Source organism: Phocoena phocoena, chromosome 6 (genome assembly GCF_963924675.1).
Source record: "Phocoena phocoena chromosome 6, mPhoPho1.1, whole genome shotgun sequence".
NCBI classification, from domain to species: Eukaryota; Metazoa; Chordata; class Mammalia; order Artiodactyla; family Phocoenidae; genus Phocoena; species Phocoena phocoena.
This window is the reverse complement of record NC_089224.1, coordinates 93,276,190-93,301,857: the sequence shown is the minus strand read 5'-3', so window position 1 is coordinate 93,301,857 and position 25,668 is coordinate 93,276,190.

The following is a 25,668-nucleotide window of genomic DNA, read 5'->3' as shown; positions in this document are numbered from 1 at the left end:
TATTGCAATTAAAATTAATTATTAAGAAAGAAAAAAAATTTTTTTTTTTTTTTTAGAAAACCATGGAAGGATAGAGCCCTAGGACAACTATTGGGAGCAAAGCTATACAGAGAAAATCTTACACAGAAGCATACACCTACACGTTCACAAAGAGAGGCAAAGGGGGAAAAATCATAAATCCTGCTCCCAGAGACCACCTCCTCAATTTGGGGTGATTAGTTGTCTAAAGGAGGGAAGGAAGGAAGGAAAGAAAGAAAGAAAGAACGAAGGTAAAGTTCAATAAAGTTATTACAATTAAAATTAATTATTAAAAAAAAATTTTTTTTTTTTTTAAAAAAAAAAAAAAACCCATGGACGGATAGAGCCCTAGGACAAATGGTGGAAACAAGAGTATACAGACAAGATCTCACACAGAAGCATACATGCCCACATTCACAAAAAGAGGAAAAGGGAAAAAAATCACAGATCTCGCTCCTAAATTCCACCTCTTCAATTTGGGCTCACTCCCTGTCTATTCAGGTATTCCACAATGCAGGGCACATCAAGTTGATTGTGGAGCTTCAATCCGCCGCCTCCGCGGCTGCCGGGAGAGACCTCCCCCTCTCCTCCCTGCTCTCACAGCTCACAGGAGCTCAGCTTTGTACCCGGCCCTGCCCCTGCGCGCAGATCGCTGGAGGGCGTCTGTTTTTTTTGCTCAGACAGGACGGGGTTAAAGGAGCCGCTGATTCGGGAGCTCCGGCTCACTCAGGCCGGGGGTTGGGGGATGGGGGAAGGCGGGGCACTGCGTGCGGGGCGGGCCTGCGGCGGCAGAGGCGGCGTGACGCTGCGGCAGAGGCCGGCGTGACGCTGCACCAGCCTGAGACCCGCCGTGCGGGAAGCTGTCCCCAGATCCCGGGAACCCGGCAGTGGCGGCCTGCACAGGCTCCGCGGAAGAGGGGCGCGGAGAGTGACCTGTGCTCGCACACAGCCCCCCTGGTGGCGGCAGCAGCAGCCCCAGCGTCTCCCGCCCGTCTCTGGGCTCCGCAGTTTCAGCCGCGGCTCGCGCCCGTCTCTGGGGCTCGCGCTTCCCGCCGCGGCTCGCGCCCGTCTCGGGGGCTCGCGCTTCCCGCCGCGGCTCGCGCCCGTCTCGGGGGCTCGCGCCCTCAGCCGAGGCTCGCGCCCGTCTCTGGGGTTTGCGCTTTTTAGCCGCGGCTCGCGCCCTTCTCTGGAGTTCCTTTAAGCAGCGCTCTTAAACCCCTCTCCTCGCGCGCCAGGAAACAAAGAGGGAAGAAAAAGTCTCTTGCCTCTTCGGCCGGTGCAGGCTTTTCCCCGAACTCCCTCCCGGCTAGTCGTGGCGCACCAACCCCTCCAGGCTATGCTCAAGCCGCCAACCCCAGTCCTCTCCCCGCGCTCCGTCCAAAACCGAAACCCGAGCCTCAGCTCGCAGCCCCGCCCGCCCCGGCGGGTAAGCAGACAAGCCTCTCGGGTTGGTGAGTGCCGGTCGGCACCGATCGTCTGTGCAGGAATCCCCCCGCTTTGCCCTCCGCACCCGTCGCTGTGCTCCACTCCGCGGTCCCAAAGCTCCCCCCTCCGCCTCCCGCAGTCTCCGCCCGCGGAGGGGCTTCCTAGTGTGTGGAAACTTTTCCTCCTTTACAGCTCCCTCCCACTGGTGCAGGTGCCGTCCTTATTCTTTTGTCTCTGTTTTTTCTTTTTTCTTTTGCCCTACCCAGGTACGTGGGGAGTTTCTTGCCTTTTGGGAGCTCTGAGGTCTTCTGCCAGCCTTCAGTAGGTGTTCGGTAGGAGTTGTTCCACGTGTATATGTATTTCTGGTGTATCCGTGAGGAGGAAGGCGATCTCCACGTCTTACTCTTCCGCCATCTTCCCGCCCACCCAATGCTCAGAGTTTTATATCTCCAGCTTGCTTGGTCATTGGATGCATGCTGCCTTGAGAAGGGTATAACCTTGGGGAAAGCAGTTCTAGGCAGATGAGGCTGACCCTTAAGTTGCTGTCAGCTGGAGGCTCACTCCTGACCACAGTCCTCTTAGCTGAGCAACAAGTCCTATCTTTTTTTAAAAAATAAATTAATTAATTTATGTATTTTTGGTTGCATTGGGTCTTCATTGCTGTGTATGGGCTTTCTCCAGTTGCGGTGAGCGGGGGCTACTCTTTGTTGCTGCACGCAGGCTTTCTCTAGTCATGGTGAGCGAGGGCTACTCTTCGTTGCTGTGCATGGGCTTCTCATTGCGGTGGCTTCTCTTGTTGTGGAGCACGGGCTCTAGGTGTGCAGGCTTCAGTAGTTGTGGCATGCGGGCTCAGTGGTTGTAGCACGGGGGCTCAGTAGTTGTGGCTTGTGGGCTCTAGAACACAGGCTCAGTAGTTGTGGCGCACGGGCTTAGTAGCCCTGAGGCCTGTGGGATCTTCTGGACCAGGGCTCGAACCCATGTCTCCTGCATTGGCAGGTGGATTCTTAATTCCTGCGCCACCAGGGAAGTCCCAGCAAGTCCATTCTGGAAGGGGGACCTGGGTTAGTGTATTGCTGTATTCACCACAGCCCAGTTCTGGGAAACTTGGGAAAGTCATGTCCTTGGCCCTGCCAGTGGGGGTGGCAAGATGGTTCTCCATAATATCTGCTGCTTCTGGCTGTTCTGAATTCTCTGTGTTTTTCTCCACCACAGCTTTTCCTCTCTTCCCTGATGAGTGTTTATTTAACTTGCTTTAAAGTCACTGGAGAAGCTTGACTTCCAGCTTTGATGTAAAGAGTGACGGTGAGACCCTCAGCATGTAGCTGTTCACACATCAGCCCCAGCAATGCACAGCCCCGACAGAGCAAGGGGCCTCATATCTAGCTCTGGAAGGAGATCCCAATTAAATTGCATTGATGGCTTTTCCCTTTAATTGAAACCTCTTGGTATGCTACCACCATTGTTTGCAATTTAATCAAATTCAGCTGATGCTATCATTGAAAAGAAGTCTGTCCATAAGCAAAACAAAATTATTTTTTTCTTTCTACATTACCTGTTTCTCTAATCATCTCAATTAAGTTCTCCTTAGGACCATTATCTAGGGAAAGTAAGACAAATTTAGAAATGGTTATGAGAGTAGCAGAACCCCAAATAGGTTTTTATTAAAATAAAATTATATTTAACAGTTATATGCATTGAATTTCCAAAGAAATATAAAAATCTATTTACAATTAGATATTCTCAGCAAGTAATTTAGAAACAGTGATCTGTGATCAAGATGTTTTAAGCACTTTTAGGTTATGCAACTGTTTATTTGAACAATGCCTACTTAGATTTGGCACTACCAAATTTACTTTTTGTGTGTGTGTGTGGTACGTGGGCCTCTCACTGTTGTGGCCTCTCCTGTTGCGGGGCACAGACTCCGGACGCGCAGGCTCAGCGGCCATGGCTCACGGGCCCAGCCGCTCCGCAGCATGTGGGATCTTCCCAGACCGGGGCATGAACCCGTGTCCCCCCCATTGGCAGGCGGACTCTCAACCACTGTGTCCCCAGGGAAGCCCCCAAATTTACCTTTAAAACTCAGTGTATGATATGCTCTTTCCCCATATTCCATTAGGGTGTTACCAGTATATAAAACTAAATAAAAATACCCTAAAATCAAATAAGAGGAAATAAAGCCCCTAGAAACTATGGATAATAGGAGACCACGTTCCAGAGAACAGAAGGCAATTCCACCAGCTGCAATGACACAGAAGTTGGGTTGAAACGAAAAGACCAGGACCTATATGCTCCCTTAGAAATGCCACTAGGGCATGGCAGGTAGGAAAATAAGGCAGAGATTTTGACTCACCTCCACTCTCTGACCTTAGCTCTGAGAGACAGAAGGTTCACAGGCCAGAAGAAGGTCAGCCGTCCCTCGACACCTCATATATATGCATTTTTTGGTAAAGGTGCCCAATATACTTCTATCTCTCTCTCAATTTCCTAGTCCCCATCAAGTATCTTCCTTTGTTACTCATGGCAGCAACCTGTCAGTTGCACAAACTAATGGAGAGGGGTACAAGAGGTTATTTTCCAAGAGGTGTATTTGTTTCATCTAAGAGGAGATATGTCAGGTAAGAAACGAAAAGGATGCGGTGGGTACAAGGAGGGCTTTCGGGGGTTATCCGTGAACAAAGTAAAATCTCAGGCAGCATGCAGTTTCCTATTATGGTCAGACTTGGAGCTACACTAGAAGGCTGTGAACATCAGTGGGTCTGAGATGGAGATCCAGTCAGGGTGCAAATGAATGGACGAAGAGTAAAGATAATCTACCTTGTGGTGCCCAGTAGAGGTCTCCTTGTTTATGCATGAACAACAAAACAAAATAACATGAAGCCTTTGAAATATTCTGAAATTTGCACTTTCATACCATTATAATGTAAGCATTTAAAAATGTTATTAGAAACTTACTTTAAACCTATTTTAATGGCTATATGTTACCCTGAATGGAGGTACTAATATTTTCGTAGTTATTCTCCAATTCTCAGATATTTGTATTATTTTTCACTACCACGGATGAAGACATAACAACCAAATCTGTGATAAAGATTCTACTGTAATCAAATTTTTTTGTTAGAAGAGAATCCTAGAACTGGGATTACGGGTCAATGGCTATTCATTTTTAAATCATCTTACTACATACTGTTTGGTTACTTTCTAAAATACTGTAGCCCTTTTTATCACCACAACCAATGTATGAGCATGCTTATTTAGTGGACAGCTGCCCGCAATGGGCTCTTGTGTTTGTTTTCCTTTAATAATGTAATTGGTGAAAATTTATATATTATTTTTATAACCATTTCCTTAATTAATAGGAAGGCTGGAAACTTACTGGTTGTTATTTTTGCAATGATTACTATACTTTCTCTTTTTGTGAAATCTCTGATCACTTATTTTCATTTACTCTGCTAATAACATGATACTAGGAAAGATTTTTTTTTTTTGGTAAGTCTGTGTCTTTATTCCTGTTTCACCCCTAGGTTTTTCATGACATTTTTTTCCTTAAATTCCATATATATGTGTTAGCATACGGTATTTGTCTCTCTCTTTCTGGCTTACTTCACTCTGTATGACAGACTCTAGGTCTATCCACCTCATTACAAATAGCTCAATTTCGTTTCTTTTTATGGCTGAGTAATATTCCATTGTATATATGTGCCACATCTTCTTTATCCATTCATCCGATGATGGACACTTAGATTGTTTCCATCTCTCGGCTATTGTAAATAGAGCTGCAATGAACATTTTGGTACATGACTCTTTTTGAATTTTGGTTTTCTCAGGGTATATGCCCAGTAGTGGGATTGCTGGGGCATATGGTAATTCTATTTGTAGTTTTTTAAGGAACCTCCATACTGTTCTCCACAGTGGCTGTATCAATTTACATTCCCACCAACAGTGTAAGATGGTTCCCTTTTCTCCATACCCTCTCCAGCATTTATTGTTTCTAGATTTTTTGATGATGTCCATTCTGACTCGTGTGAGATGATATCTCATTGTAGTTTTGATTTGCGTTTCTCTAATGATTAGTGATGTTGAGCATTCTTTCATGTGTTTGTTGGCAATCTGTATATCTTCTTTGGAGAAATGTCTATTTAGGCCTTCTGCCCATTTTTGGATTGGGTTGTTTGTTTTTTTGTTATTAAGCTGCATGAGCTGCTTATAAATTTTGGAGATTAATCCTTTGTCAGTTGCTTCATTTGCAAATATTTTCTCCCATTCTGAGGGTTGTCTTTTGGTCTTGTTTATGGTTTCCTTTGCTGCAGAAAAGCTTTGAAGTTTCATTAGGTCCCATTTGTTTTTGTTTTTATTTCCATTTCTCTAGGAGGTGGGTCAAAAAGGACCTTGCTGTGATTTATGTCATAGAGTGTCCTGCCTATGTTTTCCTCTAAGAGTTTGATAGTTTCTGGCCTTACATTTAGGTCTTTAATCCATTTTGAGCTTATTTTTGTGTATGGTGTTAGGGAGTGATCTAATCTCATACTTTTACATGTAGCTGTCCAGTTTTCCCAGCACCATTTATTGAAGAGGCTGTCCTTTCTCCACTGTACATTCCTGCCTCCTTTATCAAAGATAAGGTGACCATATGTGCGTGGGTTTATCTCTGGGCTTTCTATCCTGTTCCATTGATTTATATTTCTGTTTTTGTGCCAGTACCATACTGTCTTGATTACTGTAGTTTTGTAGTATAATCTGAAGTTAGGAAGCCTGATTCCTCCAGCTCCGTTTTTCGTTCTCAAGATTGCTTTGGCTATTAAGGGTCTTTTGTGTTTCCATACAAATTGTGAAATTTTTTGTTCTAGTTCTGTGAAAAATGCCAGTGGTAGTTTGATAGGGATTGCATTGAATCTGTAGATTGCTTTGGGTAGTAGAGTCATTTTCACAATGTTGATTCTTCGAATCCAAGAACATGGTATATCTCTCCATCTATTTGTATCATCTTTAATTTCTTTCATTAGTGTCTTATAATTTTCTGCATACAGGTCTTTTGTCTCCTTAGGTAGGTTTATTCCTAGATATTTTATTCTTTTCGTTGCAATGGTAAATGGGAGTGTTTTCTTGATTTCACCTTCAGATTTTTCATCCTTAGTGTATGGGAATGCCAGAGATTTCTGTGCATTAATTTTGTATCCTGCTACTTTACCAAATTCATTGATTAGCTCTAGTAGTTTTCTGGTAGCATCTTTAGGATTCTCTATGTATAGTATCATGTCATCTGCAAAGAGTGACAGCTTTACTTCTTCTTTTCCGATTTGGATTCCTTTTATTTCCTTTTCTTCTCTGATGGCTGTGGCTAAAACTTCCAAAACTATGTTGAATAAGAGTGGTGAGAGTGGGCAACCTTGTCTTGTTCCTGATCTTAGTGGACATGGTTTCAGTTTTTCACCATTGAGGACGATGTTGGTTGTGGGTTTGTCATATATGGCCTTTATTATGTGGAGGAAAGTTCCCTCTATGCCTACTTTCTGCAGGGTTTTTATCATAAATGGGTGTTGAATTTTGTCAAAAGCTTTCTCTGCATCTATTGAGATGACCATATGGTTTTTCTCCTTCAATTTGTTAATATGGTGTATCACGTTGATTGATTTGTGTATATTGAAGAATCCTTGCATTCCTGGAATAAACCCCACTTGATCATGGTGTATGATCTGTTTAATGTGCTGTTGGATTCTGTTTGCTAGTATTTTGTTGAGGATTTTTGCATCTATCTTCATCAGTGATATTGGCCTGTAGTTTTCTTTCTTTGTGACATCCTTGTCTGGTTTTGGTATCAGGGTGATGGTGGCCTCGTAGAATGAGTTTGGGAGTGTTCCTCCCTCTGCTATATTTTGGAAGAGTTTGAGAAGGATAGGTGATAGCTCTTCTCTAAATGTTTGATAGAATTTGCCTGTGAAGCCATCTGGTCCTGGGCTTTTGCTTGTTGGAAGATTTTTAATCACAGTTTCAATTTCAGTGCTTGTGATTGGTCTGTTCATATTTTCTATTTCTTCCTGATTCAGTCTTGGCAGGTTGTGCCTTTCTAAGAATTTGTCCATTTCTTCCAGGTTGTCCATTTTATTGGAATGGAGTTGCTTGTAGTAATCTCTCATGATCTTTTGTATTTCTGCAGTGTCAGTTGTTACTTCTCCTTTTTCATTTCTAATTCTATTGATTTCAGCCTTCTCCCTTCTTTTCTTGATAAGTCTGGCTAATGGTTTGTCAATTTTGTTTATCCTTTCAAAGAACCAGCTTTTAGTTTTATTGATCTTTGCTATCGTTTCCTTCATTTCTTTTTCATTTATTTCTGATCTGATTTTTATGATTTCTTTCCTTCTGCTAACTTTGGGATTTTTTTGTTCTTCTTTCTCTAATTGCTTTAGGTGCAAGGTTAGGTTGTTTATTCGAGATGTTTCCTGTTTCTTAAGGTAGGATTGTATTGCTATACAGTTCCCTCTTAGAACTGCTTTTGCTGCATCCCATAGATTTGGAGTTGTCGTGTCTCCACTGTCATTTTTTCTGGGTATTTTTTGATTTCCTCTTTGATTTCTTCAGTGATCACTTCGTTATTAAGTAGTGTATGGTTTAGCCTCCATGTGTTTGTATTTTTTACAGATCTTTTCCTGTAATTGATATCTAGTTTCATGGCGTTGTGGTCGGAAAAGATACTTGATACAATTTCAATTTTCTTAAATTTACCAAGGCTTGATTTGTGACCCAAGATATGATCTATCCTGGAGAATGTTCCATGAGCACTTGAGAAAAATGTGTATTCTGTTGTTTTTGGATGGAATTTCCTATAAATATCAATTAAGTCCATCTTGTTTAATGTATCATTTAAAGCTTGTGTTTACTTCTTTATTTTCATTTTGGATGATCTGTCCATTGGTGAAAGTGGGATGTTAAAGTCCCCTACTATGAATATGTTACTGTCGATTTCCCCTTTTATGGCTGTTAGTATTTGCCTTATGTATTGAGGTGCTCCTGTGTTGGGTGCATAAATATTTACAATTGTTATATCTTCTTCTTGGATCAATCCCTTGATCATTATGTAGTGTCCTTCTTTGTCTCTTCTAATAGTCTTTATTTTAAAGTCTATTTTGTCTGATATGAGAATTGCTACTCCAGCTTTCTTTTGGTTTCCATTTGCGTGAAATACCTTTTTCCATCCCCTTACTTTCAGTCTGTATGTGTCTCTAGGTTTGAAGTGGGTCTCTTGTAGACAGCAAATATATGCGTCTTGTTTTTGTATCCATTCAGCCAGTCTGTGTCTTTTGGTGGGAGCATTTAGTCCATTTACATTTAAGGTAATTATCGATATGTATGTTCCCATTCCCATTTTCTTAATTGTTTTGGGTTCGTTATTGTAGGTCTTTTCCTTCTTTTGTGTTTCTTGCCTAGAGAAGTTCCTTTAGCAGTTGTTGTAGAGCTGGTTTGGTGGTGCTGAACTCTCTCAGCTTTTGCTTGTCAGTAAAGGTTTTAATTTCTCCATCAAATCTGAATGAGATCCTTGCTGGGTAGAGTAATCTTGGTTGTTGGTTTTTCTCCTTCAACACTTTCAATATGTGCCGCCACTCCCTTCTGGCTTGCAGAGTTTCTGCTGAAAGATCAGCTGTTAACCTTATAGGGATTCCCTTGTGTGTTATTTGTTGTTTTTCCCTTGCTGCTTTTAATATGCTTTCTTTGTATTTAATTTTTGACAGTTTGATTAACATGTGTCTTGGCGTATTTCTCCTTGGATTTATCCTGTATGGGACTCTCTGTGCTTCCTGGACTTGATTAACTATTTCCTTTCCCATATTAGGGAAGTTTTCAACTATAATCTCTTCAAATATTTTCTCAGTCCCTTTCTTTTTCTCTTCTTCTTCTGGAACCCCTATAATTCGAATGTTGGTGCGTTTAATGTTGTCCCAGAGGTCTCTGAGACTGTCCTCAGTTCTTTTCATTCTTTTTTCTTTATTCTGCTCTGCATTAGTTATTTCCACTATTTTATCTTCCAGGTCACTTATCCGTTCTTCTGCCTCAGTTATTCTGCTATTGATCCCATCTAGAGTATTTTTCATTTCATTTATTGTATTGTTCATCATTGTTTGTTTCATCTTTAGTTCTTCTAGGTCCTTGTTAACTGTTTCTTGCATTTTGTCTATTCTATTTCCAAGATTTTGGATCATCTTTACTATCATTATTCTGAATTCTTTTTCAGGTAGACTGCCTATTTCCTCTTCATTTGTTAGGTCTGGTGGGTTTTTATCTTGCTCCTTCATCTGCTGTGTGTTTTTCTGTCTTCTCATTTTGCTTATCTTACTGTGTTTGGGGTCTCCTTTTTGCAGGCTGAAGGTTCGTAGTTCCTGTTGTTTTTAGTGTCTGTCCCCAGTGGCTAAGGTTGGTTCAGTGGGTTGTGTAGGCTTCCTGGTGGAGGGTACTAGTGCCTGTGTTCTGGTGAATGAGGCTGGATCTTGTCTTTCTGGTGGGCAGGTCCACGTCTGGTGGTGTGTTTTGGGGTGTCTGTAGACTTATTATGATTTGGGGCAGTCTCTCTTCTAATGGGTGGGGTTGTGTTCCTGTCTTACTAGTTGTTTGGCTTGCGTGAAGCTGGCTGCTGGCGTTGAGATGGAGATCTCTGGGAGATTTTCGCCGTTTGATATTATATGCAGCTGGGAGGCCTCTTGTGGACCAGGGTCCTGAAGTTGGCTCTCCCACCTCAGCGGCACAGCACTAACTCCTGGCTGCAGCACCAAGAGCCTTTCATCCACACGGCTCCTTAATTTGGGATGATTCGTTGTCTATTCATGTATTCCACAGACGCAGAGTACATCAAGTTGATTGTGGAGCTTTCATCCGCTGCATCTGAGGCTGCTGGGAGAGATTTCCCTTTCTCTTCTTTGTTCTCACAGCTCCCAGGGGCTCAGCTTTGGATTTGGCCCCGCCTGTGCGTGTAGCTCGCCAAAGGGCGTCTGTTCTTTGCTCAGACAGGACGGGGTTAAAGGAGCCGCTGATTCGGAGGTTCTGTCTCATTCAGGCCGGGGGTAGGGAGGGTTATGGAGTGCGGGGCGGGCCTGCGGCAGCAGAGGCCGGCGTGACGTTTCCAGCCTGAGGCGAGCTGTGCGTTCTTCCGGGGGAGCTCTCCCTGGATCCCGGGACCCCGTCAGTGGCGGGCCGCACAGGCTCCCCGGAAGGGGGGGCGTGGACAGTGACCCGCGTTCGCACACAGGCTTCCTGGTTGCGGCAGCAACGGCCTTAGCGTCTCATGTCCGTCTCTGGGGTCCGCACTTTTAGACGCGGCTCGCGCCCATCTCTGGAGCTCCCCCAAGCAGCGTTCTTAATCCCCTCTCCTCGCGCACCAGGAAATAAAGAGGGAAGAAAAAGTCTCTTGCCTCTTCGTCAGGTCCAGACTTTTCCCCGGACTCCCTCCCGGCTAGCCGCGGCGCACTAATGCCCTGCAGGCTGTGTTCACGCCGCCAACCCCAGTCCTCTCCCGGCGCTCCGACTGAAGCCGGAGCCTCAGCTCCCAGCCCCGCCCGCCCCGGCAGGTGAGCAGACGAGCCTCTCAGCTGGTGAGTGCCGGTCAGCCCTGATCCTCTGTGCTGGAATCTCTCTGCTTTGCCCTCCGCACCCCTGTTGCTGTGCTCTCCTTCGCGGCTCCGACGCTTTCCCCCTCTGCCACCCGCAGCCTCCGCCCGCGAAGGGGCTTCCTAGTGTGTGGACACTTTTCCTCCTTCACAGCTCCCTCCCGCTGGTGCAGGACCCGTCCCTATCCTTTTGTCTCTGTTTATTTTTTTCTTTTGCCCTAACCAGGTACGTGGGGGGTTTCTTGCCTTTTGGGAGGTCTGAGGTCTTCTGCCAGCGTTCAGTAGGTGCTCTGTAGGAGTTGTTCCACGTGTAGATGTATTTCTGGTGTATTCTTGGGGAGGAAGGTGATCTCCGCGTCTTACTCTTCCGCCATCTTCCCGGAAGTCTCACTAGGAACGATTTTAATGGTCTAATTTTTTTTCCAGGTAAAGGCAAAAGACAATTTTGTGACAGTTGAATGATAGGTCATATCCTTAAATTAAACCATGAAAGCCATATGCTTAGTATTTTTGAAGGCCTATTTTTATAACTTAAATATCTTATTGAATATTAATAATTGTAGCAATATTATTAAAGACAGTACTATTTATTATTTTTTCCTAAGTGTTTTAAGTATTAAAAAATTGTTTTAAGGTAAGAACTATATTTTGTTTTGCTAATGGACAGGAAAAGCAAGACTTAAAGGACAGAGCTAGAATTCAAATCCAATGTATATGACTCCAAAACCCAGGCTTCCATTCTTCTGGTGTAATACTTTCCCGTGTTCACATCTGCAAGTCCTTTTCAGAGACATTACCCTCTTTGTTTAGCTCTCAGCATTCTGTACATTTTAGCTAGTTTCTTTTAGAAACGATACTTTTTAAGAATGGAAATATAATATTAAAAGTAGTCACTATCCTAGCAAAACTAATTTTTGCTGGGTCAATAGTAAAAATAATTATTATAATGACAGTAATAGGGAATATTTGCAGGATATTTCATATTTTGCATTGCCAACTACAGTGCATTGTGAAATAAAAATGGAAATACAAAACAGCCTGTATCTGTGATCCTATTTTGTTATAGATATGTATGTCTTCACAAATATATGCAAATATATGCATAGTCAAAAGATAAGTGTATATTCCAAAATGCACACTGGGTATGCATTTATGAGTAGTTTTAAATTTTTTAGAGTGTCTCTTTAAAAAGTATAATATTTTTGTGTTCTTTTCATAATCATTATAGTTAGTCTTTTTTATAATTTTAAGGCAACCTAAAGAGAATTAAAGACAAACACCAGATTAAGTATTTTAATGGTAATATATTTAATATATAAAGGACCTATGTAATTTTATCATAAACACATTGGAAACCTGTAGTGGAATGGGCAAAAATTATGACATTTGATTCTCATAATAATCTAAAGTAGATAGGACAGTTTTTTGTTGTTGTTTTTTAAAAGTTTATTTATTTACTTTTGTCTGCGTCTGGTCTTTGTTGCTGCGTGCGGGCTTTCTCTAGTTGCGGCGAGTGGGGGCTACTCTTCGTTGCGGTGCATGGGCTTCTCATTGCGGTGGCTTCTCTTGTTGCAGAGCACGGGCTCTAGGGCACACAGGCTTCAGTAGTTGCGGCACATGGGCTCAGTAGTTGTGGCTCACGGGCTTAGTTGCTCCTCGGCATGTGGGATCTTCCCGGACCAGGGCTCGAACCCGTGTCTCCTGCATTGGCAGGCAGATTCTTAACCACTGTGCCACCAGGGAAGCCCGTTTTTTTTTTTGTTTTTCTTTTTTTACAGAGGAAGAAACTACAATTTAGAGGAGCTTGAGTGATTTTCCCAAACTCAAGCAATTAATGATTTTTTTTTTTTTTTTTGCGGTACGCCGGCCTCTCACTATTGTGGCCTCTCCCATTGCGGAGCACAGGCTCTGGACGTGCAGGCCCAGCGGCCATGGCTCACGGGCCCAGCCGCTCCGCGGCACGTGGGATCTTCCCGGACCGGGGCACGAACCCGTGTCCCCTGCATCGGCAGGCAGACTCTCAACCACTGCGCCACCAGGGAAGCCCAATTAATGGTTTTTGAAGCTAGCAGTAGAATTAAAATTTTCTGGCTATGAATAGGCAGCTGTAGACTCTTAAACCAATTAATATTTCATTTTTAAGGACAAACATAGCCAAGTAAAGCAGCTGCAGTCCCTTGTAACCAGAAAAATGAGGATAAAATGCCTTGGAGAAAATGAAGTCAGAAGTTGGACAATCAGGTGGTGATAGGCACCCCCCAGGTTGCTATCTGCTTATGGGCGTGCACTTTCACGAAGGAGCCAATGGTCTAGGGACACCCTGAAAATCCAGGGGTGTGGTACCCATGGAGAGAATTGTTCCAGCTGGCCTCCAGCCTCCCATGCTGGAGGGCCAATCCTTACTGGACGAGCTCCAAACTACCCTGAGAGGCACCAGCCACTACTGTGCTAGTGTGTCAGCTTCAGAGCCAGACTTTCTCCTGACTCACATAAACACAGCCCAAATGTGCAGCTCCAGCGCCAAGTCTCCACTCCCAACTCACAAAATTTCTGTTGAAATTGTTAGTTATTTCAAATCTGGTTGCTTAAAATGGCTTACTCTGCTTTACAGACTTTCATTACTCTCCTGTGGTTAGGTAGCAGTTCTCCTAAGAAGCAGTCATCCTTAGAGCCCTCCTGGCTTAGAGAGAGTGGCACTTGGATGGATCAGGTTAGCTCCTGGGGCTTATGTTCCGATACAGTGTGTTGGACAAGCAGTTGGACCTAGGTCCCATCCTCACCAACATGCAGAGAAGAACTTTCCAATCACAAGATAGATCCAAATATACATGGTGATCTAGGTTTTGATACATGAATGTGGGATCCAGAACGTAAACCAGGGGAGTCTTAAATCTTCAGCCAGCATTAGTAGTGGGTATAGGGAGATAATGACTTTTTCTGAAATTTTGGAATCTGGGCTGAGAAGGGGAGCAAAAATAGAACCTAGGAAGTTCTGGTGGAGATTTTAAGAAAGTCACAGTCAGAGTTAGAGTGACAAAACGGAGAGATAGACGGAAGTGAAAAAGAGAATGGTGGTTGAATAAATGATACAGCATCTAGCATCTTGTTAAGGGTGACAGGAAAATGTAAATATACTGTAGTGCTTGTTTTGCTTCTTTGTTTCGGGTTTTTATTTTGGGTGTTCAACCTTTCCATTTGCTTTTGATAATAGCACCTGAATTTCCATGTGGAAATGATCTTTCTCCCATTAAATACAGTCTAATGGTCAATGAAGTCCAGTTGGAAATTCCCTGCTTGAATTTTTAATTATGAGCAGAATGATGAAAGGCTGTTAATTATTGGAATTGATTCATTATGGCGTCAGTTCCTGGGGAAACACTATAGTTCCTGTTACCTAAGCTCTCTGGAGCAGTCTATTTTCTGTATGTTGCATGCCTGGTTTCCAAGCTTTTTTTCAATCCTGTGACTTCCTAATAGCCTTTCAATAAATTACCCATTTGTTTAAGTTAGTTAGTTTATGGTAATCACAGCCAAAGAACTAATACTCAAATAGTCCAGATTAGGTAAAGTAATTAAAGTTGAGCCTTGTGATGTTCACAGTACCAGCAGTATACTGAAACAATACAAGCAATCCTATTTTTGAGAGGAGAATGGAGCTGTAATTCCCCCAAATTAAAGTGATCAGGAGTGGAGAAGGTCGTTGGAGGGGGTGAAGAATGTGAGTTGATTGCTTTTTCCCTCCAGCATTTTATTATGAAAAATTGTAAACATACAACAAAGCTGATAAATTTTACAGTGAACAGTCCTATGCCCACTATCTACATTCTATTATGAACATTTTGCTATACTTTATTTTTTTTTAATTGGAGTATAGTTGATTTACAATGTTGTGTTAGTTTCTGCTGTAAGTGAAGTGAGTCCGTTATACATATACATATATCCACTTTTTTATATTCTGTTCCCATATAGGTCATTACAGAGTATTCAATAGAGGTCCCTGTGCTATACAGTAGGTTCTTACTAGTTATCTATTTTATATATAGTAGTGGGTATATGTCAATACCAATCTCCCAATTTATCACTCCCCCCCTTTCCCCCTTGCTATACTTTCTTTGTGACATTTATCTATCCATCCCTCTAAGCATCTATTAATCCATCTTATTTTTGATGATGCAATTCAAAGTAGATTGCTGACCTCAATATACTGACATCAGTATGTTGTATCATGTATATATCATTAGCAAGAGTTGAATATTAATTTCTAGTTTTTTCTTTTGATGTAAAATTTATGTTCAATGAAATTCACAAGTCTTAGGTGTTAATTTCGAGTTTTAACAAATGCATACACTGGTATAGCCCAAACGCCTATTAAGGTACAGAACATTACCTTAATTTCAGAAAGTTCCCTTGTGCTTTGTCCTAGACAATCCTTGCCCCTGTTTCCTACTCCCCCTCCCCCTTCCAAAGTCAACCACTCTGATTTTTTATCATGGTGCAGATTTCCTGTACTTGTGAAACAGGTGAGCCAAGAAGACAGATACCTGGATCTCTGGTCATAGGGGTACTAAACCATTACTGGAAATGTAACTATGTGGAGATAATTATGTTTTGAACAGCTATTCTTTTTTTTTTTTTTTTTTTTGTGGTACGCGAGCCTCTCACTGTTGTGGCCTCTCCCGTTGCGGAGCACAGGCTCCAGACGCGCAGGCTCAGCGGCCATGGCTCATGGGCCCAGCTGCTCTGCGGCATGTGGGATCTTCCCAGACCGGGGCACGAACCCGTGTCCCCTACATTGGCAGGCGGACTCTCAACCACTGCACCACCAGGGAAGCCCTTGAACAGCTATTCTTTTTTTTTTTTTTTTTTTTTTTTTGCGGTATGCGGGCCTCTCACTGTTGTGGCCTCTCCCGTTGCGGGGCACAGGCTCCGGACGCGCAGGCCCAGCGGCCATGGCTCACGGGCCCAGCCGCTCCGCGGCATGTGGGATCTTCCCGGTCCGGGGCACGAACCCGCGTCCCCTGCATCGGCAGGCGGACTCTCAACCACTGCGCCACCAGGGAAGCCCGAACAGCTATTCTTAAGGAGAGTTCTGCAGGTGATCGAAGAGTGTTTTGCCTAGACAAGCTCTTCAGTTGAAAGGAGTTGGCTTCTAGGAAGCAAACTCTAGTCATAGTCACTGGGTTTCTGGTTCCAGGAGAATGCAAGAGGGGCTGAGGTCCTCCTGACTCAGCATTCAGCAGGGTTGCAAATATACCTAAATTATATCTCTTTGAAGGCACACGAAAGATTAGCTACGTGTAGAGTCAAATTATCTGTTGTCCCTGGGCATGAAGAGAAAGGAAAACATGTGCTAAATAATGTAAGGCAATTCTGTTTATGCCACTTTAATTACTAACAAGGAGACATATGCTAGGTTTTACTATCATTCACTTGCTACAGAACACTTGACTGAGAAGACTGGAAAGAGAGTGTGGAGTTTAAATTCACAGATGGTAGGCTCTGGACAATGGAAAGGGATGGACTGGAATCTGGTAAAGACAGAATATCCTCCCTTTTCTCTACTTTTTTTTCCAGAGAAGACTTTGTGATGTTCTGTGGTTGTCATGAATTGGTGAAATTCCAGATTCTGATGTTTTCTGACTACTTCTCTACTACTATAATATTCCTTCACACTGACAGAGGGGTGATCTGAACACTTAGCATAATTCAATTTTAAGTTTGTGCCCACAGGTTCCTTAGTTTTTGCAAAAGGTTATTTTTACCTGGAAATTAAAATGTATGTTGTTCAATGAGATATCACCTCTCGTGTGTTAGAATGGTTATTACAAAAAGGCAAGAGATAAATGTTGGCAAGGATGTGGAGGAAAGGGGACCCTTCAGTGAGTGGAATGTAAATTGGTGCAGCCATTATGGAAAACAGTATGGAGGTTCCTCAAAAATTAAAAATAGAACCACCATTCTACCATTTGATCTACCATATGACCCAGGAATCCCACTCCTGGGTATATATCTGAAGGAGATGAAATCACAATCTTAAAGAGATATCTGCACTCCATATTTATTACAGCATTATTCACAATAGCTGAGATATGGAAACAACCAAAATGTCCTGTGGCAGAGGAATGGATAAGGAAAATGTTGTATACATATGCAATGGAATATTATCCAGCCTTAAAAATGAAGGAAATTCTGCCATTTGTGACAATACAGGTGAACCTGGAGGGCATACGCTAAGTGAAATTAGTTGGATAGAGAAATAAAAATACTGTATGGTATCACTTATATGTGGAATCTCAAAAAAAAGAAAAAAAAGCTGATTTCATAGAAACAGAATAGAATGATGGTTGCCAGGGGCTGTGGATAGGGGGAAATAGGGAGACGTAGGTCAAAGGGTACAAACTTTCAGCTGTAAAATGAATAAGTTCTGAGGATCTGTTGTATACTTCAATATGCTGAGTAGATCTTAAGCACGCTCACTACACACACACACACACACACACACACACACGAGTTAACCATGTAAGAGATGTATTAATTACCGTGATTTTGGTAATCATTTCACAATGTCAAATCACAATATCAAATCATCATGTTGTATACTTTAAATAGTTACAATTATATTTTTCAGTTAGTCTTCAATAAAGTTGGAAGAAAAAATAAAATGGAGATAATAGGGTTAAAAATATATGTGGTTACGGAATAGGGATAAAGACGCAGATGTAGAGAATGGGCTTGGGGACACGGGGAGGGAGAAGGGTAAGCTGGGATGAAGTGAGAGAGTAGCATTGACATATATACACTACCAAATGTAAAATAGATAGCTAGTGGGAACAGCCACATAGCACAGGGAGATCAGCTCGGTGCTTTGTGACCTCCTGGAGGGGTGGGATAGGGAGGGTGGGAGGGAGACACAAGACGGAGGGAATATATGTATACGTATAGCTGATTCACTTTGTTATACAGCAGCAACTAATACAACATTGTAAAGCAATTATACTCCAATAAAGATGTTAAAAAATATATGTGGTTGCTAAATATTAGAGTACCATTTTTTTTTTCTTCTTGAGGTTTATTATTTATCTATTCTACAAGAGCATCCTTTTTTTGGTGACCCTCCTTAAAAACTTGCAATGTGGCTGAATCAAGATGAAAATGGGAATCTGTGGGTGACTGGCCATCACACACCCCTAATACTCACTTGAGGTTGGCTACTGTCCATTCTACCAGGAACTCTTAAGCCATGTGGAGCCGATTTTGTAGCAAATAATACTGCTGTTCTTTTGTAACTTAATATTTTAATCCTTTTAATTGCTTAAAATATTGTTTGCCATTTTGCACTCATGCTGCTGTCTATTTCACGTATCTCTCTAATTTCCTACCTGAGTCCAAAACTTTTATGCTAATGGTATAGATAATATATATTTTCCTTATCATTTTTAATCAGTATTATCTCTATCCATGAGTCAAAACGTTTTGCTTTTCACCTAGAGTTTTAAGGTGTTTTTGTGAAACTGAATTTATTTTTCTTTTTACCCTTTTTTGGCCCTTCCCTTATATTTGTGAATTATTATTTTTCACATATTTTCATTAAGTAGAATTTCTAGGTTTAATTACACAAGTTTTTTGTGGCTCTTTATTCACATTCCCATATATGAAGATGCCACATTTATTGTACCTTCATCTATATTCAGTGTTTTTTAAAAAACAGAGTTATTAATATCATGTATTTTGAAATACAGCTTTAGAACAGTAATTGTAGCTCTGCAGCAGGAAGACACAAAAGCATCTGGAAAAGTAGTTTCTGTCTCATTGACTGCCTATTAAAAGAATTTATTGGTTTGTAACCCAGAGGTTGCTGACCTCTGCAGTGGTCAGAAGTAGCACTTCCCTTTAATTCTAAATGAAAGGATCTGAGACCTCATTATGTTTGACCACAGGAAAGTTAGGCTTTTCCCATTTTCCTCTCCCTAGGGTCTCTGGGACTCCATATAGAATGCTCGAGTGTTTCCTAGATCAGTCCTGGATTTCACTGCATACTTGGGCCAGCGACCTCCCTCTGGTCTGCATCTCTAATCTTTGGATAACAATTTTTAATTTTTTCTTAACTGGTTCCTTAGGGCACTGCAGCTCACCTGTACACCTTCAACCTGAATATGGACATAAAACCATAGATGAATACCCAGAGCTCAGCTAAGATCAGGCTGTAACAGTGAACAAAACTCTACTAACAATACCAGATAACAAAAGGAGATTCAGTATAGAAAAGAAAATACTGGGTATTAGATATGAGTACTTCTGGGATTCATAAACCAAAACCTATTCCCCATTCCAGGACCCTTCAGGGCATCTGTCTTGTTTCCCCTGCCCTATTACCAAGTTGTAGGAACTGGTTTACGTTCTCCAAATGGGGTGTCTTTGACCTTGTGCCGTATAAGAGTCAGTGGCTTTCAATTCCTTAACAACCCAGCAAAGGGAAAAATCTCACCCTCCGTCAATCACTTTTAGCCCAAAACCCCAATAAAAAACGAACAAAAATCTGTAGGTGAACACCTTTATCTATAATTAAGCCTCCATAAATTCCAAAGAGCTGATACTAAAAGACATAGAGATTGATTTTTAAAAATCATTAAGCAAACATTAAGCAAAACACCATCATCAAGGAAATTAAAAAAAAAAAACCTGTGTAAGTATTGATTCAAAGTTGAAATGTAACTGAGTGAATATGAGAATAATATATGATAAAATATAAGTGTTACTCAAAGTATCATAAGTCATAGTCATTGTGATTTGGAGAAAACACCAAAGAATAAATCTAAAAATAACTAATAAAATAGTTGAGAAAAAACTCTGAGTTAAAGATAAATGTATAGGGGAGACCTTCAAGATGGCGGAGGAGTAAGACATGGAGATCACCTTCCTACCCACAAATACATCAGAAATACATCTACATGTGGAACTGCTCCTATAGAACACCCACTGAACGCTGGCAGAAGGCCTCAGACTTCTCAAAAGGCAAGAAACTCCCCACATACCTGGGTAGGGCAAAAGAAAAAACAGACAAAAGAATACGGACGGGACCTGCACCAGTGGGAGAGAGCTGTGAAGGAGGAAAGTTTTCCACACACTAGGAAGCCCATTCGCGGGCGGAGACTGCGGGTGGCGGAGGGGGGAAGCTTCGGAGCCGCGGAGGAGAGCGCAGCAACAGGGGGGGCGGAGGGCAAAGCGGAGAGATTCCCGCACAGAGGATCGGTGCCGACCAGCACTCACCAGCCCGAGAGGCTTGTCTGCTCACCCGCCGGGGCGGGCGGGGGCTGGGAGTTGAGGCTTCGGCTTCGGTCGGATCCCAGGGAGAGGACTGGGCTTGGCGCGTGAACACAGGCTGGCGGGTTAGTGCACCACGGCTAACCGGGAGGGAGTCCGGGAAAAAGTCTGGAGCTGCCGAAGAGAAAAGAGACTTTTTTTTGCCTCTTTGTCTCCTAGTGCGTGAGGACAGGGAATTAAGAACACTGCTTAAAGGAGCTCCAGAGACGGGCACGAGCCGCGGCTAACAGCGTGGACCCCAGAGACGGGCATGAGACGCTAAGGCTCCTGCTGCGCCACCAAGAAGCCTGTGTGCGAGCACAGGTCACTACCCACACTTCCCCTCCCGGGAGCCTGTGCAGCCCGCCATGGCCTGGGTCCTGTGATCCAGGGACAACTTTCTCGGGAAATCTCTCCCAGCAGCCTCAGGAACAGCAGATTAAAGCTCCACAATCAACTTGATGTACCCTGCATCTGTGGAATACCTGAATAGACAACAGATCATCCAAAATTGAGGAGGTGGACTTTGGGAGCAACTGTAAACGTGGGGTTTGCTTTCTGCATCTAATTTGTTTTTGGTTTTATGTTTATCTTAGTTTAGTATTTGGAGATTATTATCATTGGTAGATTTGTTTATTGATTTGGTTGCTTGCTTACTTTTTCTCTCTCTCTATATATATATATTTTTTCCTTTTTCTCTTTTTGTGTGTATGTGTATGCTTCTTTGTGTGATTTTGTCTGTATAGCTTTGCTTTTACCATTTGTCCTAGGGTTCTGTCCATTTTTTTTGGTATAGTTTTTAGCACTGGTTATCATTGGTGGATTTGTTTTTGGTTTGGTTGCTCTCTTCTTTCTTTTTTTTTTTTTACTTTTAAAATTTTGAATAATTTTTTATCTTAATAACTTTCTTTCTTTCTTTGTTTCCTTCTTTCTTTCTTCCTTTCTCTCTCTCTTCCTCCCTCCCTCCCTCCCTCCCTCTCTCTGTCTCTGTCTCTGTCTCTGTCTCTCTCTCTTTCTTTCTTCCTTTTCTTCTGAGCCATGTGACTGACAGGGTCTTGGTGCTTCAGCCAGCTGTCAGGCCTGTGCCTCTGAGGTGGGAGAGCTGAGTTCAGGACACTGGTCCACCAGAGACCTCCTGACCCCATGTAATATCAAACAGCAAAAGCTATCCCAGAGATCTCCATCTCAACACTAAGACCCAGCTCCACTCAACGACCAGCAAGCTACAGTGCTGGACATCCCATGCCAAACAACTAGCAAGACAGGAACACAACCCCACCCATTAGCAGAGAGGCTGCCTAAAATCATAATAAGGTCACAGACACCCCAAAAAATACTACCAGATGCGGTCTTGCCCACCAGAAAGACAAGATCCAGCCTCATCCACCAGAACACAGGCACCAGTCCCCTCCACCAGGAAGCCTACACAACCCACTGAAACAACCTTACCCACTGGGGGCAGACACCAAAAAAAGCAGGAACTATGAACCTGCAGCCTGTGAAAAGGAGACACCACACACAGTAAGTTAAGCAAAATGAGAAGACAGAGAAACACACAGCAGATGAAGGAGTAAGGTAAAAACCCACCAGACCAAACAAATGAAGAGGAAATAGGCAGTCTACCTGAAAAAGAATTCAGAGTAATGATAGTAAAGATGATCCAAAATCTTGGAAATAGAATGGAGAAAATACAAGAAACGTTTAACAAGGACCTAGAAAAACTAAAGAGCAAACAAACAATGAAGAACAACACAATAAATGAAATGAAAAATTCTCTAGAAGGAATCAATAGCAGAATAACTGAGGCAGAAGAACGGATAAGTGACCTGGAAGTTAAAATAGTGGAAATAACTATTGCAGAGCAGAATAAAGAAAAAAGAATGAAAAAAATTAAGGACAGTCTCAGAGACATCTGGGACAACATTAAACACACCAACATTTCAATTATAGGGGTCCTAGAAGAAGAGAAAAAGAAAGGGACTGAGAAAATATTTGAAGATATTATAGTTGAAAACTTCCCTAATATGGGAAAGGAAATAATCAAGTCCAGTAAGTGCAGAGTCCCATACAAGATAAACCCAAGGAGAAACATGCCAAGACACATATTAATCAAACTACCAAATATTAAATAGAAAGAAAAAAATATTAAAAGCAGCAAGGGAAAAACAACAAATAACATACAAGGGAATCCCCATAAGGTTAATAGCAGATATTTCAGCAGAAACTCTGCAAACCAGAAGGGAGTGGCAGGACATATTTAAAGTGATGAAAGGGAAAAACCTACAACCAAGATTACTCTACCCAGCAAAGATCTCATTCATATTCGATGGAGAAATCAAAACCTTTATAGACAAACAAAAGCTAAGAGAATTCAGCACCACAAAACCAGCTTTACAACAAATGCTAAAGGAACTTCTCTAGGGAGGAAACACAAGAGAAGGAAAAGTCCTACAATAACAAACCCAAAACAAGAAAACGGTAATAGGAACATACGTATTGATAACTACCTTAATTGTAAACGGATTAAATGCTCCAACCAAAAGACATAGACTGGCTGAATAAATACAAAAACAAGACCTGTATATATGCTGTCTACAAGAGACCCACTTCAGACCTAGGGACACACATAGACCGAACATTAGGGAATGGAAAAAGATATTCCATGCAAATGGAAATCAAAAGAAAGCTGGAGCAGCAATTCTCACAGTAGACAAAATAGACTTTAAAATAAAGACTATTCCAAGAGACAAAGGAGGACACTACAGAATGATTAAGTGGTCAATCCAAGAAGAAGATATAACAATTGTAAATATTTATTCACCCAACATAGGAGCACATCAATACATAAGGCAAATGCTAACAGCCATCAAATGGGAAATCAACAGTAACACAGTCATAGTAGGGGACTTTAACACCCTCCTTTCACCAATGGAGAGATCATCCAAAATGAAAATAAATAGGGAAACACAAGCTTTAAATAATGCATTAAACAAGATGGACTTAATTGATATTTATAGGACATTCCATCCAAAAACAGCAGACTACACTTTCTTCTCAAGTGCTCATGGAACATTCTCCAGGATAGATCATATCTTGGGTCACAAATCAAGCCTTGGTAAATCTAAGAAAATTGAAATCATATCAAGTATCTTTTCCTACCACAAAGCTATGAGACTAGATATCAATTACAGGAAAAAATCTGTAAGAAATGCAAACACATGGAGCTAAAAACACACTACTTAATAACCAAGATATCACTGAAGAAATCAAAGAGGAAATCAAAAAGTACCTAGAAACAAATGACAGTGAAAAGACAACGACCCAAAACCTATTGAATGCAGCAAAAGCAGTTCTAAGAGGGAAGTTTATAGCAATACAATCCTACCTTAAGAAACAAGGAACATCTCAAATAAACAACCTAACCTACACCTAAAGCAATTAGAGAAAGAAGAATTAAAAAACCCCAAAGTTAGCAGGAGGAAAGAAATCATAAAGAGCAGATCCGAAATAAATGAAAAAGAGATGAAGGAAACGATAACAAAGATCAATAAAACTAGAATCTGGTTCTTTGAGAAGATAAACAAAATTGATAAACCATTAGCCAGACTCATCAAGAAAAAAAGAGAGAAGACTCAAATCAACAGAATTAGAAATGAAAAAGGAGAAGTAACAACTGACCTTGCAGAAATCCAAAGGAATATGAGAGATTACTGCAAGCAACTCTATGCCAATAAAATGGACAACCTGGAAGAAATGGACAAATTCTTAGAAAAGCCCAACCTTCCAAGACTGAACCAGGAAGAAACAGAAAATATAAACAGACCAATCACAAGCACTGAAATTGAAACTGTGATTAATAATCTTGTAACAAACAAAAGCCCAGGACCAGATGGCTTCACAGGCAAATTCTATCAAACAATTTGGGAAGAGCTAACACCTCTCTTTCTCAAACTCTTCCAAAATATAGCAGAGGGAGGAATACTCCCAAACTCATTCTATGAGGCCACCATCACCCTGATACCAAAACCAGACAAAGATGTCACAAGAAAATAAAACTCTTGGCCAATATCACTGATGGGCATAAATGCAATAATCCTGAACAAAATACTAGCAAACAGAATCCAACAGAAAATTAAAAGGATCATACACCATGATCAAGTGGGTTTATCCCAGGAATGCAAGGATTCTTCAATATACGCGAATCAATCAATGTGATACACCATATTAACAAATTGAAGGAGAAAAACCATATGATCATCTCAATAGATGCAGAAAAAGCTTTCGACAAAATTCAACACCCATTTATGATAAAAACTCTCCAGAAGGTAGGTGTAGAGGGAACTTACCTCAACATCATAAACGCCATATATGAGAAACCCACAGCCAACATCGTTCTCAATCATGAAAAACTGAAACCGTTTCCTCTAAGATCAGGAACAAGACAAGGTTGTCCGCTCTCACCACTATTATTCAACATAGTTTTGAAAGTTTCAGCCACAGCAATCAGAGAAGAAAAGGAAATAAAGGGAATCGAAATCAGAAAAAGAAGTAAAGCTGTCACTGTTTGCAGATGACATGATACTATACATAGAGAATCCTAAAGATGCTACCAGAAAACTACTAGAGCTAATCAATGAATTTGGTAAAGTAGCAGGATACAAAATTAATGCACAGAAATCTCTTGCATTCCTTCCTCAACATCACTCATCTAGAGAAATGCAAATCAAAACTACAATGAGGTATCACCTCACACCAGTCAGAATGGCTATCATCAAAAAATCTACAAACAATAAATGCTGGAGAGGGTGTGGAGAAAGGGGAACCCTCTTGCACTGTTGGTGGGAATGTAAATTGATACAGCCACTATGGAGAACAGTATGGAGGTTCCTTAAAAAACTAAAAATAGAACTACCATATGACCCAGCAATCCCAGTGCTGTGCATATACCCTAATTCAAAAAGAGTCATGTACCAAAATGTTCATTGCAGCTCTATTTACAATAGCCAGGACATGGAAGCAACCTAAGTGTCCATCGACAGATAAATGGATAAAGAAGATGTGGCACATATATAAAATGGAAAATTACTCAGCCATAAAAAGAAACGAAATTGAGTTATTTGTAGTGAGATGGATGGACCTAGAGTCTGTCATACAGAGTGAAGTAAGTCTGAAAGAGAAAAACAAATACTGTAAGCTAACACATGTATATGGAATCTTAAAAAAGAAATAAATGTTCTGAAAAACCTAGGGGCAGGACAGGAATAAAGACGCAGACATGGAGAATGGACTTGAGGACACGGGGAGAGGGAAGGGTAAGCTGGGACAAAGTGAGAGAGTG